This window comes from Trichechus manatus, unplaced genomic scaffold (genome assembly GCF_000243295.1).
Source record: "Trichechus manatus latirostris isolate Lorelei unplaced genomic scaffold, TriManLat1.0 scaffold00070, whole genome shotgun sequence".
Taxonomy (NCBI): Eukaryota; Metazoa; Chordata; class Mammalia; order Sirenia; family Trichechidae; genus Trichechus; species Trichechus manatus.
Genome location: NW_004444006.1, coordinates 10,593,096 through 10,603,256, shown reverse-complemented (window position 1 = coordinate 10,603,256; position 10,161 = coordinate 10,593,096). Strand labels below are relative to the sequence as shown.

General features: G+C 41.7%; 1 pseudogene; it reads left to right on the top strand.

Moving 5' to 3' along the window:
* The first annotated feature begins 9,342 nt into the window (after positions 1-9,342).
* LOC101345466 (gametocyte-specific factor 1 pseudogene) lies at positions 9,343-9,842 on the top strand (annotated as a pseudogene).
* Positions 9,843-10,161: the final 319 nt, after the last annotated feature.

Here is a 10,161-nt window from a genome sequence, read left to right as displayed (position 1 = left end):
GCAGGGATGGATTGTTTGTAGCACAAACTGGGTGATGGAGTGGGGTTGTGGGGAAGTACAAGGCAGGGTCTGGGAGACTGCATTGGTATCACTCAGGGTGTGGCACTAGGCTTAAGGTGCAGATAGGAAGGAAGTAAAGAAGAGGATGTTATGCACAGGGCTATGTGGGTGACTGAAGGAAAAGAAAGAAGAGAGAGAAACAAAGGCCAAAAATAATTTTAAACATGTAAATAATGAAGTAAAAAAAGTAAAATAAAATAAATAAAAAGAAAAAAGTAAATAAAATGGTAGTGCCGAAGGATTTGGAGAGTAGGGGTGGAACAGCCCCAGCAAAGACATGCACTGATGCTGGCTGAGTAATGTGGCTAGGCATGGGTTGTGCACAGGCTATGTGGGCAGAACAGAAAGGAAAGAGGGGAAAGAGAGAAGAAACCAACAATCAAACAAAGAAATAAAAAATAATTAAAAAAAAACAATGACAAAAAAATATATCATGGTGGGGGTGCCTGCTGTTTGGTGTGGGGCAGAATTGGGGTGGTGGTGAGCTGATGTCTGTCTCACTAAGTGTCACCACATGGCCTGTCATGATGTGGCAGAGGCAGCACAGGGCCTAGGTGGGAGAGAGAAGGAAAAGGAGAAGGAGAAAGATAAAAAAATAAAAAACATGGTGCTGAGGGAGCTGGACTGCGAGGGCAGTGCAGATCTGGGGAGGCTGCATGCCAGAGGCTCTCCATCCTAGTGGTACAGCACAGATCACCAAGGAGTTGGGAGTGGTGCATGGGGCTGAGTGGATGGAAGAAAGGAAAGGAAGGAAAGGAGAGAGAGAGAAGAAAAAATAACAAAATAAAAAACAAAAAAGAAGAAAAAAATAAAGCCAGACAAACAATAAATAAATAAAATGGTGTTGAGGGAGCCTGTCGGTGATGGCAGCACAGTGACTCTTCAACCAAGCTGTGCAGCACGGCCCCTCCAGAAGGTGTGGGGGCGGTACACATGGCTAAGTGGGCAGGAGAAAGTAAAGGAAGGAAAAGAGAGAGAAAAGAAACAGAAAAAAAGAAGAAAAGAAAAAACAAACAAACCGAAAAATCACAGCCTGTCAAGAACAGGAGGGAATGGCACACGGAGTAGCTGGGTGGAAGAAAGAAAAGGAAGGAGGGGAGAGAAAGAGAAGCAACAAAGAAGCCAAGAAAAAAAAAAAACCCAAAAGTAAAGAACAAAGCAAACAAACCAAAAAAAAATCACAGCCTGTCAAGAAGAGGACTGGATGGCACACAGAGCTAGCTGGGCTGGAGAAAGGAAAGGAAGGAAAGGAGAGAGAGAGATGCAACAACAAAAAGCCAAAAAAAAAACCAATATCAAAAAACAACAGAAAAATGGCACTTAAGGGACTGGCTGGACCCTGGTGGCAGTGAGCTAGTGTCTCTCCAGCCAAGCAACCATGGCCCATCGGCCAGTAACAGAGGCCAAGTAGAAGAAGCAAGGGTGTGGAGTAGGAAAGCGTGTATCCCTGGTTACCGGATGCTCTGTCTTCTGTTGGGAGCTCCGTGGAGTTGCCTTCCCATACTCCCTGTCTGAAGTCCTTGGTGGCTGAAATCCAAGATGGCGAATCCTGCCACGTTAGCCGGTATGAGACATTCACTCTCCTCATTCTCTGTTCTCTGTCAGTTTCTTATTCCATTTGGTGCTTGATCAAGTTCTTTATTCCTTCTTTTGGTACTTGGTTCCAGGATTGACGTGTGTATCTGTTTTAGTTTTTCAGGTCTTTGCTGCAGAGGGACCACATGGTGCTTCTGTTTATAGTGCCATGTTGGCTCCGCCTCTCACAATTCATATTTTTAAAAGAGAGTAAAAATTATAATACACTGGAATGAGAGATATCAAAAATGTTAAGAAATACTGTTTTGCATTTTTATTCTGAGTGACTGCTTCAAAACATTGTATTGCCTAAAGAATAAAAATTATTACTATATAACTGTGTACTATAATATATAATATTAGAAGGCTATGTAGCTGAATATGCTTATAATTGGATAATATGCTCGTAATTGTTCTCTATATTAAAGAACACAATGTTTTAGGAATTTTAAATCAAGTTTACCACTACCATTAGAACTCATCTCGGACTCTGAGGTTTAGAGCTGATAAAATTTAACTTGCAGAAGAATGAGACCATATAATATTCTCAGACCACTGGGACAAGGATTCATCCCTACCAGACACTGAATCATCTACCTGAGAGGATACTATAGGTAATGCTAATACTAAGATAGTCCCATTTTTATACTGGATTAATCTTGGAAGGATCTGCTATACTCTGTGATTAACACGCAATTTATAAAATGCAGCTTAAAATTCAATTTCTCTCTTTGTCAGTTTTAATGGAGGCCCGTGGAATCCACGTGCACGAGCCTGCACTGCCAGACTAGTTTTAAAGTTAATATCTGATTTAATAGCATTTGGATCTAATATCATTGTTATTCATCAAGATTTATGCCATAGTTGACTCACTGTGTTCAAGGATCAAAGTTTACTAAAATACTCTACAGTGGATCTCGTATTGTGAGAACTACATTTGTAAAATGTGCTCTGGACTAAAACTTCTGAGAATGTGCACATGTTTTTCACAACAAACAATTTCTTCTTTTCTACAGCCCAGTTTGAAGAAGCTAATTTTACTTAGAGGAGTACCTTAGTGAGCATCACATATTCTCACAGAGAAAAATATCACGCATGAAATTTTTTTGCAAAGCCAACGAGATGTTGTATATATTGAATCTAACCCCAGGACCCACGGAGACCACATAACTCTGAAGACATCAGATGCACAGGGAATAACTGGCCTACTCTCTAGAAGATGTTGTTTTGTTTGATTTCACTTTTCCTATATAATGAAGTGGCATCCACTCTGACAATTTTAGGAAAATGCAAGCATGAAGCACCAAGGAGTGCCCATATGAAAGAAACTAAAGAATCGTGATTTCCTTTGCAAAATTCTCCATTCCAATAGTGAATGAATGAGTAAGGGAGCCTCAGGTTAATCTTAACTTGGCCTTTTTACTGATTTCTTAATCATCAAGGTAACTTCTGATGATGTGACTTCATATATGGCTTATGCAAAGGGAAGACATGCACATGTGTGCCTCCCTGAGCCCATAGTCTCCTCAGCAGTTGCATTAATCACTGTGAAGGAATAAGAAGGCCTTGTGCTATTTTTTTTTAAGTCTCCATAAGGTGAGATATTGAAATACCATATAGTAAGGCCTAAAATTTAAACTGCTTCCTTGACATCTTTGGGCCTCACAGAGCCCCAAAAGCCTAACCATGAGTTCCCCTGCTTTAAGCAGATATGCCCCCACCCAACAAGAAAGGCTCCCACCCAGCTAGTTCCCCTATCATTTTTATCAGCTGTACACCACCGAGTCCTCAATCTAATGGATTTCACTTCCTTGCCAGCCCATGAAATTATTCAAAAAAGCTAACCACAACCTTCCACAAAATCCATGGGCCATCCACCCTCTTGTTACTACAAAACCAGTCTCCCATAACACCTGCTGGTTCACTCTGCTCCTGACTGTAACCCCCATGTGACCCTGTATGTCTTGTGGTGGTCCTCTCCCTTAAGCTATTAGTATACATGACCAACAAACTGCTGTCAATCTCATATATTAAATATCAGGTGTCATGTGTACAGCCAACTCATACTATTTAGAGTGAGGAATCCTTCCTTCACCTATGGGGTGAACGAGGTGTTCAGAGTAATTGGCATCACAAACAGGATGGTCAAAACATGACCGAAGACACCTGGGCAGGTTTAACTAACTGCTTCTTTCCTAACTAACTGGTTCCTTATACTGAAAAGGCTGCTGGGACTGCTGGCTATCTTGTGCTTTTGCTTGTGCTGTATTCTGTTGTCTCTCTTGGATACTGCCATCTCTTCACACTCTAAACACAAGAATTATTTTAAATTGACTATATCTCAGCATAAGGAGCCCTGTGGAGCAGTGCTTAAAGTGCTCTGCTGCAAACTGAAAAGCAGGCGGTTTGAACCCACCAGCCACTCCACAGAAGAAAGATGTGGCAGTTTGCCTTGGAAACTCTACGGGGTGGTTCTACTCTGTCCTGTAGCGTCACTATGAGTCTGAATCAACTTGACGACAGTGGGTTTGGGTTTTTGTTTCTATTTTGTTGTTGTTGTTGTTATATCCCAGTATGAGGTGTCATTGGGTGTGGTCTGTGCCTGGTAGGTGGACTCTGGGACTTCCACCACCCAGTTTGAGGTAGGGGGACCAATGACAAGTCTGTACGGGGACAACAGGAAGATGACCTGCCGATAGGGGTGGGAGCAGCAATGACACAGCATCTTAACTTGTGAGCACTTGAGTCCTGTTTTCTGGGGGCCAGGCTAGAGCTCTTGAGGATAAAAATTCCAGTGTACTACATCTACCCTAATGATTGAATATTAGACGCTTCAGGTGATGACCTGGCTATTTCTTGGGAAGGTGTCACCCTTGGGATAGGCCTGGGGTTGATAGCCTAAGGATTTATGGAAAGGCAGAGTCCCAGACCATCAACAAGAGAAGAATTAAGATTGACTCCCTTGTTGCCTCATAAGAGTCATTGCTTTTCAAGAAATGGTAGTGACCTTGCTTCTGCTCCCCAGGCTGCTGTCTAATACTTTCCTGACCCCCAAGGGTATTAAGGTGCAAAGCCATGGTGGCCCACGGCCTGGGCATTTATGAGGATAAAAAGGGGTGGGGAACATTTTGTAGTCAAATGCTCTGTCAATGTAAAACCCCTAGCCAGTGCATGCCAAAAGGCTATTCTTGTGATCATAAGGCTTGATTGCCCTCACCTGAGCTACATACAAAATGACCTTACTAGAACTGGGCCATAATCCAGGGAGATTGACTGGCATTTCCAGGAGAAAGAGGACAGCTGCCTACAAAGCAGGTCACAGGGCCACTGTTTTCCCATAATCACTGAGAAAATCTGCACTATGAGTGATTAAAGACAGAAACTGAAAACCATGACTACATGGCTAGAAACCCAAAAGATAAAGTAAAAAGGAGGGATAGATAATAAAGAAGGGGGGAGAAGGCCACAGGGAAATAGCAGAGGATAGCTTTGAGCCAGGGACATCTGGGCTATAGGCTCAGTGTTATTCCACTGTACCAAACTGCAACCTAAGGCTATGTTGCAACAAAGAGTCTAAATCTAGGGATTATAGAGAAAAACAATGTACCCCTGTAGCACAGCAAAGGTGTTGGTTCAAACTTGACTTAAGCTCAGTATCCTTAAACCATACAATAATTGCAATGGGGGAGCCCCTAACCTTGACAATACTGATTTGAGTCTCCCTGGAGGAAGAAACGTATAAATATGAGCAGAGTAAAAGAGAAACACACACCCCTCCCCAAGTGTATCCAGTGACAAACAAAAAAGATGAATGAAAGAAAGAAACTTGGATCCAGGGTAAGGAAACAAAAATAAATTAAAAAAAGGAAACTAAGGTCCACAATTTCACACAACTGGAAATTTAAAGTTTACTGAAATATTTACAGAGCAAAAAGATAAAAGCTGATTAGCTTTTGCACCTCTACAATGTATTCTGAATTAATTTTAGAATCTGCTGAAATGCATTAATTGGCAATCTTTCATGGACACAATATTTTGGCTCAAACTACAGTTATTCCTGGGGATCCCACTAAATTTAAATATTGTCCCCCTATAATCTTAGGGGAATTACTAAATAAAAGATAAAAGACAAATAGGTACCCCTCACCTTAACCATTAGAATTATTGCCTTGTCTAAATGTCTCATAGTCATAACAATCATTGATCCAAAATATCCCATAGAGAGCATGGATATTCTGACCTAATGAGTAGCAAATTAAAATTAAATTAAGTCTTTGACAATTCACTTGACAAAATGGGACCCCAGGGGCTTCGCACTTAAAGTAGTTGATATGAACCAGTGTAAGTTAAAACAGGACCTTCAAGGATTGCAACTTATTATATAAGCCCTACTTCAGTAAAGGAATGATTATTCCCACTGCTTCACCATTTGACAGCCCAATTTTGTCTGTTTTTAAACCTGAACAGAATAAATGGTACTTCACAGTGGATTACTGCAAGCTTAATTCTGTAGCCCCATCCATTAAGGCCTCCATGTCCAATACTCAATATTATTGAAAATGTTGACTCTACCCAATCAGCAACTAGTAAATAATTGCATTTACAGATTTGGCTAATATGTTCTATTCAGTGCTTCAACAGCCTCTTAGCCGCAGTTTGCCTTCACCTCTGAAGGGACACAATACACGTTTACCTGACTACCTACTGGGTACCTAAAATAGCTACTCAATTTCACATAATCTCTACAGGCAAGAGCTTAATTGCATCCACCTTTCTCCAATAGCTCGGGTATGACATTACGTTGATACCACTCTCCTCTGAGGAGATTCATTTGATACATTCAATAGGGACATACAAATGCTAACACAAGAGCTTACAAAGAGGGGATGATCCATTGCCCCACACAAGTTCCTACTACCTTGATTAAATTCATGAAAATAATTTGGTAAACCAAGGGTCATTCCATCCCTGACACTCAAGAAACAGCTAATGATCCTTTCAGCACTTACAATGTTAATACAGGTTCAACATCTTTTAGTCCTCTTTGGGTTCTAGAGACAATGTATTCCTCGTTTACAAATTTTACTTAATCTCATTGATAATGCTACTTAAAATCAGCCCAACTTGAATGGGGCCTACTCCAACAAAAGGCTCTAGAATCTGTCCAAATTGCAATATAACAGGCATTCCTGTTAGTGCTCTCAGAGAGTCCTTCACTGTAGAGGATTTAGCAACCTCCTCTCATGCCTCCTGGAGTCTCTGGACCACCTATGATGGTCATAAGTTGTCCATAGGCTTCTGATGAAAGAAACTACCCTTCCTGGTCCTGCACTACACACCATCAGAGCAGAAACTGCTAACCATGTCCTGGGTTCTTTTGAAAATTGACGCTCTCACAGACCCTAAGCCTTTCATATACAGCTGCCCATTCTGCCTTCAGTAATAGAAGCAGCACCCCACAAGTAGAGTATTACAAGTCCTCCTTACTACAGGATGGAGCCAACCTTGACCCTCTGGAATATTTCACCTTCAGAAGGGGTGGTCTCTCTTGTCCTCAGTCCTTTTCCAGATGTCATGGTTATGGAGGAGGACAACCCCTCTCTCTCAGACCCTTTGGCTAACTGGAGAGCCCCTTGGGATCAACTGAGTGACTAGCAATGGGATTTCATACACTTTATGGATGGGTTATCACTATCACAAGTGATGGAACTTGGTGGATTGTTGCTGCTTTCAATCCCTTAACCGGGATATCCCTGATAAAGGATGGGACCCAAAGATCAGCACAATCAATGAACTTCAGGCAGTCACCTCAGCACTAGATGCCCTGGCCAACAAGTGGCCCCATCTGCATATTTTAACAAAATCTTGAGCCATAGCCAATGAAGGTTGGGCAGTCTAGTCTGGCCAATGGTAGCAGCAATTCTATGTCCAATTTTGCCCCCATTTGGGGTCAAAAAGAAAAAAAAAACAGATTTCTTTACATATACTAAGACCACAGTACAAGGCCTCACCAGGACACTCCTTATTCCCTTTGGAATTCCAGACATTACTGAGAGTGACCAAGACACTCATTTCATTTCTCAGAATACACAATGCTGAGATCTTGTAGAAAGCATTCAGTGGAACTTCCATTTCCCCTATAGGCCTCAGGCAGCCAGTTTAATTGAGAGGAAGGAAGTTCTCTAAAGATTTCCATACGTATATATATATTCATAGAATACATATTACATTATTTTCAATCTTATATACAATGTTTATTTTCCATATAAATCATATCATACTGTACATATTGGTCTGCAGCTTGATTTTTTCATTCAATAACATGGCTTGGATACGTAGACATATCTCAGTCTTTTTAACAACTGCATGATATTGTATAGTATTGACATAGCATTGTTTATTCAATTATGCCCGATTGATAGAGACTGATTTTTCCCCCCAATTTGTCACTATTGTAAACAGCACCGGAATAAATATCTCTGGCATGTCTCCAAGGAAATATGTGGGAATGTTTTGTTAAGATAGATACCAAGGAGAATTATCACAAGGTCATACGGGATGCTTATATTATTTTATTGTTTTACTTTCTATTGGAGACCTGGTGGCACAGTGGTTAAGAGCTCAGATGCTAACCAACAGCTGGCAGTTTGAATCTACCACCTGCTCCCTGGGAACCCTATGGGGCAGTTCTATTCTGTCCTATGGGTCACTACAACAATGATAACGTATTTGGTTTTGATTTTAAGGGGATCCTCAAAAAAAAAAAGTTCTATTTAAGTTTTGAAATGGCAAATGTAACCCCTTCTGTGTTTCACTATTGCCACAGCCATTGATTAATCTAAATTTGCACCCCCTGAGAACATGCATTTCTTACACCAATGCCACACAGTTCCCTCAATTGCCTTTATTGGCCATAAAGTGGAACTCTAAAGTTTGTGTGTTTAATGACCATCTCACCACGTAGCCTTTTCTTTTCTGGTCTAGTGCTTACTTCACTTCCTAGGGAAACACTTCTTCTAGTCTCTAAAAATTTCAGTCATTACTAAAGTCTAAATTGATGTCAAGGAATGAAGGGGTCAATTGAATTGCAAGGCCTAAAATATCAAATGTTACCTTGACATTTTTAAGCCACGTGGAGCCTCAAAGGCCTAACTGTGAGCTCCCCTGGTCTCCATAGACACATCCCCTACCCAGTGAGAAAGGTTCCCCACTCAGCTACTTTCCCTACCAACCAGAACAGCTGCATCCCACCTGGTCCTCAACCTAATAGGTTTCGCCTCCTTGTCAGTTTGCAAAATTATTCAAACAAGCCAATCATATCCTTCCTCAAGAACTAGAGGGCACCTCATCCTCTTGTTACTACAAATCCTTCCTCCCACAGCCTCTGATGGTTCACTTTGCTCCTGAGTGCAACCCCTGTATGGCCCTGCATGGCTTGTGGTGTCCTCCTCCCTCAGACTGTTAGTATATTTGACTAATAAACTGCCATCAGTCTCATATGTCTTGTGTTCAGTGTCATGCTTTTGGCTATCTTGTACTATTTAGGGTGAGGGATCCTGCCTTCACCAATGGGGTGAACAGGAGGTAGTCAGAACAGATATAAAACCTGACTGTTGGGGCTGGGGCGCTGACATAGGGCAGAGGCGATTGTGGAGAGAGTGTGTCTCCACGGAGATAGCACTTGGATTTGGCTCCTTCATTTCCAACATGGAAGAAACTTACATCGATTCCTTGGACCCTGAAAAACTATTACAATGTCCCTATGATAAAAACCACCAGATCAGGGCCTGCAGGTTTCCTTATCATCTTATCAAGTGCAGAAAGAATCATCCTGATGTCCCAGATTGGCTACTTGTCCCTTCAATGCTCGCCACCAGGTTCCTCAGGCTGAAATCAGTCATCATATCTCAAGCTGTGATGATAAAAGTTGTATTGAGCAGGATGTTGTCAACCAAACAAGGAACCTTGGACAAGAGACTCTGGCTGAGAGCACATGGCAGTGCCCTCCTTGCGATGAAGACTGGGATAAAGATTTGTGGGAACAGACCAGCACCCCATTTGTCTGGGACACAGCCAACTACTGTGGAAACAACAGCCCTGAAAGCAACATAGTTATGAAACTTAAGAGTAACCTGGCTTCAGGAATGCGCGTCCCCAAGTCTCTGCCATATGTTCTGCCATGGAAAAACAATGGAAATGCACAGTAACTGAACATCTATAATCATCGAAACTCCACAAAATCTATATGAAGAGACCAGAATCTTTCCCGGATGGACCTCTCCTTGAGGTTACCTATGCACAGAGCCAAGTATGATGCTTCAAATTGCTGTCTTGGCTGAGGTTGCCCAGTCATATGCTCCTGGCAAAGGAATGTTGTAAAGGCTGGAGATGGAATTATATCCCCCACTGTCTTGCAGATAGTAGGCCTTCAGTGAATATTTACTGAATGAATGAATACTTGGCCTCTTGCCTTCCAGTTCATTCACTCTTCTCTGAACAGTGAAGCAAATGGATCCATGAATTAAG